An 11,123-nucleotide genomic window follows, 5' to 3' on the forward strand; every position below is an offset into this window, starting at 1 on the left:
ATAAGAGATGGAGATGTAATCTGTGCCATGACTATTCTGTTTATCTATCCATCCTATTTTTCAGTAGAAATGTATATTACAAAAAATTATCTAGAAAAAAAAATCTCTATTTTAAGACCTTTCTATCAAATGCAAAAATTAACAACTAACACAGGAATATTTAAAATAACGTAACAGTTGCTTCACAAATCGAACTATTTAAAACTTACACAATTACTGATCATGATCTAAAAAGCTTTTGCCAGTTCAAAAGATTGCTATTCTAAATCTGTCAGAGAGTTGAGAATTACGAACACACACTTTAAAATTAAAATCTTGACAAGTTCCTCCATATTTACAGCCCATGAGTCTGAGCTCAGAGTTGCACCTGAAAGGCTGAGCAATTCCTTGACATGGCAAGAGATGGCCAGATTGGTTCCCCCCAGCAGGGACTGGGTTCAACAGCAGGTCAAGAAGGGAGAATTGTTGGATAGGTGCAAGAAATCCTTCCATGGACCATGTGAAGTAACCTGCAAACTGAGCAACCTCCTCAGCTTCAAAATCTATCACTGCTACTGACATCCCATTCTTTAAATTCTGTTTTTAGCAACACTGCGTGGTGACATGCTCAACAGACTAGTCTGTATTGCATTAATTTTATGAACTAGTATTCATAAATTCACATTTCCTCAACAGGCACAACATTAAACTAATAAAGAAATTATCATCAGGAACTGTTTGTTGTCCTTCTCACCTCCACATATGATACGTGCAGCTTTGGTTGGAGTTTTTTGATGGTTTTTTCCTTTTTAATACATTTCAATTCAGAAATTTCAGTTTCTAAATCTGTGTGCATTTAAATTCATACCTTACTACTTGCAGCAGCAAAAGTTTTTCACATTTAATTACATGGCACAAGCTGTCAAACATATAGACCCTTATGCATTGTCACTACTTAAACATATGGATGTAAACAAAACTACAATACCACTGTAAGAAATTCTAATATTGAATAAAAGACTCTCTTATCTAACATGAGACTACATTATGAAGCCACGATTTTATTATTTAGTTTTATTGTTTTAAATTAAATAGAACAAAGTGGCTATTTCATCTTTCTGATTTAATAAGTTAATAAAGTCTTCTGGCAAACATACACTTGATGTATTGTAGAACACAGTAGCTCCTTCTCATGTTGAGGAAAGCACTACGAAAATCTGCCTTGGAGAAGTTGCATCCTGCTCTGTACTTGATGAAGCCAATATTTACCAACAATAGGGATTTAACTCATTCTCTGACACAGCCTTTTCTCTTGCTTTACTTGTGCCTTGACTATAATATGGTAAGTTCTCTGCATTCTTACAAATATCTTCCTCCCTATTGCACTTATCATTATTAATAATATAAATACTTAAGAATAAATCCTTCCCTGGGAGGGTGGGGAGGCCCTGGCACAGGTTGCCCAGAGAAGCTGTGGCTGCCCCATCCCTGGAAGTGTCCAAGGCCAGGTTGGACGGGGCTTGGATCCACCTGGGAGAGTGGAAGGTGTCCCTTCCCATGGCAGGGGGATGGAACAAGATGGGCTTTAAGGTCCCTTCTAACCAAAACAATTAGATGACGAGGATTAATTATTTTATTTTTAAAATTATTATCATTATTTCATGCTAATAAACTTCAGAGGGTTGTTGTAACAGCTACTGTGATCTAAAAGCCACGAGCAGGAGATGCTGTGCTAAGTACAAGCTTCTTTTTGAAGACAGATGATTTACCTGAGACCTCATTCCAGGTGGTTCTGTTTTCCTTCCCTTACAATAGTACAAAGGGTATTGATAACTAAGGTAATTAAAATAGTTAAACTTCTCAGATGCACCTATGAAGCTGATTTTTACAATATACAGATGATTTATTTATTCACATGTTATGACTTCGGTTTGGGAGTTTTGTTTGGAGTTTTTTGGGGTTTGCCATCAAAACATGCAGTAATTCAGAATGCCTAGGAGACATATTAACACAACCTAAAAAGGAGGATAAAATTTTGGGAGACAGTCTGTTAAATGGCACTGGATGATCCAATTCTTCTCAGTACAGACATGATAAAGTTTTAATATACCCAAACCATACATGTCTTGGTACGTCCACAGTTAACTAAACACTTCCATACAAGTGCTCCTCTCCAACAGGGAGCTGAACTTCTCGGGGGTTTGTAGCTGAAACTACTAAAAACCTCTGGAATTACATATATAATTCCAAAATAACATCAAATTAAAAGTGGTCTGTCGTAAAGATTGCTCAGAAATGAGAGAGACTGTCTGTCCTACTGATTGGTGACTGTGAAACATGAAAACTGGAAAATAAACCTGGAGCTGCCTCTGTCCCAGCTGATGTCCGGGGAAGTACCAAGCACATCCCAAAAAGCAAAGTCAGCCTTGTCTGGGACTTTTTCATGGGCACATCTTAGTGTCTTCATTCTGCACAGTACTTAGTATGCAATGAAAATTAATCAGTTAGACAATATTGGGCCAGAAAAGCAAAGCCAGATAGAAGAAAGAAAAATAGAAACAGACAGCCTCATATATCCACATGAGGAAATTAAAACTTGACTGGAAAGGAGCAAAAGTCAATTAGAGGGGAGATAATCAGAAAGAGAATTTGAAACAAAGGCTTTCATTTTCTCTGACATTGATTTTAAAATCTTGCAGGAACGAGCATAGTTTTAATGAATGTTATTTAAAAATAATTAATATATCACAACCAGGCATGTCAGAGAAAGATGAACATTACAGGCTTTAGAAGTATTTTTTTTACTCCCTGCAGAGAAGTGTTTGATATGAAACCAGAGCTGAAGGAAACTATAAATATGTCTGTGAGATATTTAATAAAACAAGACTATAAACTCGTAAGTTTAGGTGAGATAAGGCAATACAAACATTTGCCCTTACAGTGCAATGGCAGTAATAGAATGGTATCTGCTCAGGCATCTTCCCAGGAAGAAATGCAATTTGATTAAGGCAATTTTATGCATAAATGATTATTAATTTCTGTAACTTTAATGACCTCGAAGAGAGGGCAAAATTAAGGCACTTCCTTTGTTACTACTCAGCCCATCAACAAAAAAAAAATGCAGGTTTGGCTCTCAAAGCAATGGGACTGGACGATGGTTAATGATGAATGAAAACAACCCCCAAAACATCCTGAAACGAAAGAAAAGAGAGGGGGCTGAAGCAGATATTCCCCAGTAAGTTCACTTTGAAGATCTTGTATGTGCTGCCCTGTTGCCTCCAGACACCAAAGCAATAAGCACACTGGTGAGACTGGGATTAGTCACAGAGCTTATGGGAAATTTGCCACAAATCACAAGAGATCTTGGAGTTCAGCCCTCATGAAAGAAAAAGTGAACTGGCAGGAGGCAGGACGTGAAACAATTTCAGAGAGCCAAGAATGAGTACTTAAATATTAAAACCCAGGAAAGCATATCTTACAAATAAAAGGACCCCACACAAATCCAATGACCTGACTGTAGGAGGGTCAGCAGGTTCTCAGAGTTACAGATAAATAAGTTAAGAACACTGTGAAGACCAGAACTAATAAGAGCATACTGGAAAACACACACTCTTATCTCATATAGGTTGAAATCATGACTTCTAGAATGAGCCCAGAAGGACACAGCACTAATAGATCTTTGCTGGGGTTCCCCCAGGTGAGGGATCAGGCCCACAATTTGGGAAGGCAGCGATGAGGGCTCTGCGACATTTTTTATTTTATTTCATTTTAAATTTAACTACTGCCTTTTTTTTTCTATTTCCATCGTGGCTGCACGATTTGGTTCCACATAAGTAATTATGGAAATGGGCTGAGGAGGTGACATCTGAGATTTCAGAATTAACTGAATATATGCACAAAACCTTCCACTTCTCAGCGCAGACAGCGTCGGAGGCTCCCCACGGAGTACCCGTGAGGCATGAAGAGACCAGAAGATGAATAAAAAAATATGTTTGTAGCAGCTATTGTAGCCTCTTTTCATGCCAGAGGAAAAATTCATCCCTGTGCAAAGGACCAGCACCTTGAATTTCCACCTGAGCCCTTAAATGCAGTGATCGTGGGGCATCTCCAGAGGCAGCAGCCCAAGGCTGGGCTCACCTCCCTCCTCCACCAGCACACAGCCCATGTTTATTAAAGCCAGGATAATTTCTCCCCCTCCTTCTCTCCTTCAAATCAGGTTGTAATTTTTTTCTGGGAAACTAGAAAATAATCAAGCGATAGAGATGTAATTATTATGTCAGATGTAACCAAGAGCAATGGTCTCCACACTGAGGTGCACATAAAGCTCCCCACGCCCCACATTTCACAGTGTTCCCCCTGAGTGAGACAAAGCTGTAACGTGGAACAACCAGCAGATTACAGGTACCTATTAAAAACAACTTGTCAATATTTATTTGTGACCAGGTAGGATGCACTGCACTCCATGTCTCTCTTTTTGCCAAGATTTTTTGCATGGACAGGGAGGGATAGGACAAGAGGGGAATGGCTTTAGGGTGAAAGAGGGTACATTTAAATTGGGTATTAGGAAGAAACCCTTTACCCTAAGGCTGTGAGGCACTGGAACAGTCTGCCCAGTGGGCACCCCATCCCTAGAAGTGCTCAAGGACAGGCTGGACAGGGCTTGGAGCAACCTGGCCAAGTGGAAGGTGCCCCACGGAAGGGGGGTGGAATGAGATGATCTTTAAGGTCCCTCCCAACTCAAACCATTCTGTGATTCTGTGATCTCACGTTCACCAGAGTTCAAATGCTTTCATAGCCACTCCCTAATTCAAAACATTACCATGGCATAAAGCTGCTCCTCTTCCATTGCAATTCCAGTCCAGAGCCAGAAATGCTTTACAGAAGAAATCCTCAAAGTGCTTGTCTTGAAGGGAAAAGAAACCCAAATATTTTCATTGAGGTCAGGATTAGTTAGTGGACCCACAAGTGTCAAGAACAATGTCATATAACCCTACACTCTTTCCAGGATTTTCCTAAATTAGAGTCTTAGAGAATGTGAAATCACTCAAGTTTCTCATTAGAACTCACAGTAAATAATAGTGAAATATGGTATCAATTTTTTGTTATTCTTGAAACACTGTAATAATTTTATAATTAGAAATATTGAAGTTTCAGAAAGAAATTAAAATCAAGTATCACATTACTCATTAAAACAAAATAAAACCAGAATAAAGAGACCAGAAATAAAACACAGTCATTTCAGAAATAAGAAAATGTTAGAGTGCAACAGCATACAGTAAATTGAGATGTTAAAGTAATCAGAGAGGAGACTGGTTCAGATCATTACCAGTTGTGTCAGATATTATATTTGAGAAGGTAAATGTTGATGCCAGTTCCAGACTGTGCTGTGAACACAGAGTGCAGCAGGCTCTGATAATTGTAAAGGGGCACAGTTAAGAAATGGGCTGGGCTGGGCCTGGATTCAACTACATTAAATAAAATACTTCATGATAAGTCATGAGTTAGGATGATCATATCAGCTGCACCAAGAATCTGACCATCTAAGTCATTAAATCAGTTCTACTTCATCAACCTTCCAACACTTCTCTTTTCTGCAGGGCTCACCTTTGACCAGTCCTTCCCCGGACTGAAAAAGTGGTACTTGTGAACTTCTGAATGTATAATTTTTAATACATAAGAACAGTTTTGCTCCTTCTCTGCCTCTCTCAAAAGTCACAAATATTTTTCAAAGCATTTGAATTTAATCAGCAAATTTCTCATTTTAAAGGCTCTTTCTAAATATTTTTTGTGCAACAACAGTTATCTTTCACTCATCAAGTCCTGTAATTACTTCTGGATTACACTGTGTGTGGAAGTACCCCCATGCAATCAAATTAAATTGTGCCACCCATTGCATCAAACAGAGGGAAAAAAATAAAAATTGTTGGAAAAGAAGAGTAAATATTTTAAAGCATAGTTCACTGAAAGCACACACAAACACAAAAAGATATAGTTGTCTTTTTCTAGATATTTGCATAACTCAGCTTAAAGACCTTATTACCATTTTATAGAAAAAAATGATTTTACTGATAAAGTACTGAACAGGTGTTCAGATCTCACACAACGGGGGAAAAAAGAGCCCAAAGTTAAAATCAGGACAGAAAGAAAATTACAGTGATTAACAGGAGCACATTCTAGTGGAAAATAGATTTTAATCATAGCTATTAGGTTATGGGAGCTTATTCGAGTCTAAGACTGAGATAAAGCCACTGAAAATTTAAGTCCTGTCACATGTCTTGAAGGTTTTAATTTCTTCAACAGACTAATTGCTAGATGGCAAAACTTTTTGTGTGTGTTCATCTCAAACTGACACATATCAAAATAAAGTCACTTGGCTGTGTGGCAGGAGAACATTAATCTCAATCTAATGAAAAAGAAAAGGTGACTCTCAGAGGAAAAGCCAAAGAAATGCCAGATTGGAACAATTAAAATATCTCAGGAAGAACACAAACAAACTTCTACCCTTTCCTTTTCCATTTGTGCAGTATTTCCAACAACAGTTGTACACTGAAGTGGGGTAATTATCTAAATATCTCATCTAACACATTCCAAAGAAGCTGCATTGCTGGGCAGGTAGAGAAGGACTCTCCCAGCCTGCAGAGCAAGTCCATCCTACCAGGGACACACCAAAGCCATCCCACCTGCAGTGTGGAGACAGCCCTGCCGAGGGACAGGGCCAGGATTTGCCAAGGATTGTGGGAAGTGCATCCCAGGGAAGCAGCAGGGCCTTACACTGCCTCTCCATGAGCTGCCATCCTGAGTTTACTCCAGGACTAAAGCCCATTCAGCCTTAATGAAGACACCAGTGTGCTCAGTGTTCTCTCCTAATTAGAAGATACATTTTGCTGGATTGGAGCTGTATAATTTAAGTGGATCATTCACAGAACAACTGAGGTTAAAAGGAACAAAAGCCCCGGAAATGGTTGAAATCCAGATTTTTAACTCATCCAACTCCATATTCACACTCTGGCTCCCAACAGGTTCTGCAGAGCAGCTCAGTCCCTCTGCCACTGCAGGAGCACCAGGCTCAGCCACAGCCATGGCTTTCCACTGCTGCATTTCCTCAGGAGGGACTGAGTCACAATACAGTCTGCCTGGATTACCCACAAACACGTTTCTAGCAAGGTAGTTATGTTCAACTTGATTTCTCTAAAGGAAGACTGAGCTGCTTGCTCAAAACGTTTGTCTGTTCACACCCACCAAGGGAACCCACCGGTTCGGGTGTTACAAACAACTAAGATCTTGAATCTAATACCTAAAATAATCTGCTCAATTCAAGCAGAACTCAGAATAGTTTAAGACTGGAGTTTCTCCATTGCTCACACAAACTGAAAATGGCAAAACCCAAATATAACTGCAAGCTTTAGGGTTTTTTTTCCCCTCTATTTTTTGTGGTTTATTTTATTGGGGCTTCTTTAAAGCTCACATTTCACTTATCTGTAATAGTTAACTTATATTGTTAAACATTTAATTCGCAAATACATTCCTTTTCTTTTCCCCCCTCAGGGAAAGTTTGGCATATTATTGGTACATGCTTAAAGTTGAGACAGATTCTGCAGAGAGCAGCTGCTCTTCTGTCAGGTGAATTGTAATCATGAATATCTGCCCTCCAAGGTAAAGCTGGTCAGGATGTTTCACTTCCCAAGAAGGGGAAATCCATCTCCAAGACCAAATGTCCTTCAGTAGAAGTCCAGTACCTCCAAAAGATAGAAGGGAGCAGATCTGAGCTTATTAGATACTTGCCAATAAAAGGGAAATGCACCTGATGCAGTTGACAGCAGGGAAAAAGGATGACTTTAATATTGCTCACCTCCCAGCAGCAATCCAGTTAGGCAGGGAACAGAAATACTGGGATGAGCAGCAAGGCCACACACTCAGCTGGCCTTCAACCAACTTCCAGTTTTCCTATAGAGTGCAGTTGTTCAGATTTCAGGCACATAATTAACACATGGTACATGGAAGCTCCCTCTGTAACCCACACAAACATGCTTTTTGTGCATATACTTCCCTTAAATAATCCCCTACAGTGCCTGTATAAAGAAGCTGTACCTTGTGTTGCCATTTGTCAGAATAAGGAATTAACAAACCTACACACAAAGGAAGATATTTTAAGGTCATTATTATTGTGGAGTTCTTTGGCAGTTGCTTTTCACAACCATTTCATCTGGTGTCTTGAGCTACTGGAGGTTTTCCATTCTTGCCTCTATAAAGGCTCAAACCACACTTTTTTCCTGTAATTTTGTGTAGAACTTCCTCCTCTATAACTGTTCATCCAGCTCCAATCTCTCCAGTACCTTTCTCACTCTTTCCAAGAGTTCCATTAGTTTAACAGGATTTAAAGTCCCCCAAAAAACAACATCAATCATTTGAGAACACTAATTTATAAGCAAAATTCACATAGAAATATTGAAGAGAAAAATAAAATACTCAGAAACAGCATATTTCCTGCTGTTCATTTAAATAATTTAAAAATATAGATGTTTATAAACTTTATAACTGTTTTTAAACTATTTGTCATAAGGTAGTAGATTATAAAGGGTACGTATTACTAATAAAATTATTATCTGAGTCTTTCACTTTCAGAAGGCTGTGTCAATAAAAGCAGGGGTGCACAGACTGGGGTTCCTGAGTTACTCAGCACATTGCTCTGATATTTACTGGAGGTAAAGAAAATGCACCAACCCAGAAAACAGGAAAATAATCAAAAACGAGCTAAAAAAAAGATATTTTATATTTAATTCCACTCATTTAGCTTTTATTTTTAAAGGCATTTCAAGCTTAAAAGACTTGAATGATTCAGCTTTCATCTTACAGCAACGACATTCCTTATTTTTGGTTGTTATTTTTTTTTTCCATCGATAGGAAGATTTTACTACAGAGGAACATGAGCTTTTCTGAATGAGTTACACAGCGACAGAATTTAGAGCTGATGCTTAGGAAAGGAAAAATGACAAATATTTCATTAAACTTCATTACATTTTTGCCTTTCATGTGAGTGAACTGCGTTTCTCTTTCGCTGTCAGAAACCCACATTTGGAATTGTACAGCCAACGCTTTCTTAATTATGATCTCGCTCAAACTCAATTGAATTTCTCTCTGTCTCCATTTCTTCCTTTTCCTCCTGCTGCTGCTAATTAAGATAAATACATCAGAAGTGTTATTGCTGAAGGGAAAGCTGGAGCAAGTGTCATTGGCCCCCGTGATATTTCCCATTTTGCCATGAGCTGTCACCAATGATTTAGGACCAAGTGCCAAGGATTATATTAATCTTGATAAAATTAGCAAATGCTCTGTGATGTTGACATCCCTTGGTGCTAAATGACATTCCCCTGGCTGGACCATTACCACTGAGAAGAAAAATACTCTTTCTTCCTCAGAGGATGGCAAATGAGGGCATTAGGTGAAGACTTTTTTTTCCCCCAAGAAGTATGAAGGACAAATTCAAGTGTTACTTGCTCTAAACATTTAGCCTTTAATTTCAGCATCACTGGTGAAAATCTGTGACACACTCTTAAAGGATATGAAAAAGCTCATCTGAGGCCAAGGGATGAAAGAGAAAAAGAATTGTATTATATTTCTGCTTGATAAAGGGAACTGTTACACAAGGAAATACTGTGCAAGAAAGATTATGGGCAATGTACAAGAAATAAAAACTCCTTTTTTCCTTTAAAATCACAGTGCATAACTCTACTTGCAAACAGATATATGGACATTTCCACCTATTGCAGATCTTCCTGGGCAAAGGATTTTCCCAAGACATTCCTGCCCTGGCTCTGTGCAGCAGCCATAGACAAAAATCACCTCCAAAAATCACCTCAGTGGGTGTGGTGGCTGGTGACTGTGCCAGGCTGACCAGGGCTGTCCTGTGGCTTCCTGTCTTTGTTCACATCCCGACTCAAGGCATCTGCAGGGGTTTTTTTTCAGCTCGAGGGATAAAGAGCTTCTTTTAATTCTCCATGTACAACCTTACCCAGCCCAGGACATGTATCAAATAAACCAGAGATTTGTTGTGCTCAGGTTAAAAGCTTCATTAGCAAGCTATTAAAATCTGTTCTCTTTGCAGCCATGGGCAGCCAGGAGGTCGACATGTGAGATTTGTTCATCTGCATGACCATCCACACTCATTTATGTGCTCATCCACGTGTCCTTCACGGAGATTTCTACTCCTATCTTGGGCTTATTCGTGACTTTACACATGACCAGAGCCACCACTCACAGGACCAAAGACTCCACTGTTTGCACAAGGTGCTAAAAAACATATCACACACTTCCAAAATTCCTAAGCCGTTTAAGGTGGCTCATATATGACCTGACAGCTGAATTAAGCTCCAATGAGCAGCAGATCTTTATTCTCACTGAATAAATATGCTGTTATTCCGGGAGCACCAGTGCTCTGTCCTTAGAAGAACCTCATACCTGCTCCAGAGCTCCAGCCTGGCAGCGTGGCCATTTGCAGGATCAGGGTTTGCCTTTGCTGTGCTGATGCATCTTAATACTGATGTGACCCTCAGTAGATTCTGCAGTTTATGGATTTGCTGCCACCGCAATTTAAAAGTAGACAGTTCTCAGCAAAGTTGAATTAACATGTGTCAGCACAGATTTACACAAGGATAGCTGATAACTTCCTGGCAGGAAGGGAAGAGAAAGTAATTTTTAAATGAAAGCCTGGAAGTTGTGAGGAAAATGCAGAATTAAGGGAGAGGTGAATGATTTTCTCATTCTCAGAAACCTTTTCAAAAGGAACACATTTTTACATCTCTGAATTTCATCAATTGCTCTCAGGAGGGATTCTGTTGGTTATTATCCTGCCACTACAGCCCTCCATAAAAGGCAAAAAGGCTGTTCCTCCAGATACAGGATCCACTACTTAACTGTTACCTGCATAAATTATTTTAGGTTTCATATTTTTAGAAAACAATGTCAAATTAATCTGCATTTTAGCATCAAATAGGTTTCTTTAAAAAAATATCTACAGGTAGGAACACATAATCTATCATAAAAATTCAAAATGCTGTAGTACTTGTAAAAATACTGCATTTATTAGGAGCCTGAATGAATGGATTTTCAAAATTCTTGTTGGGTCTTCAGACATATAAACATACATA

This window comes from Lepidothrix coronata, unplaced genomic scaffold, assembly GCF_001604755.1.
Source record: "Lepidothrix coronata isolate B3197 unplaced genomic scaffold, Lepidothrix_coronata-1.0 Scaffold34, whole genome shotgun sequence".
In the NCBI taxonomy this organism is placed as follows: domain Eukaryota; kingdom Metazoa; phylum Chordata; class Aves; order Passeriformes; family Pipridae; genus Lepidothrix; species Lepidothrix coronata.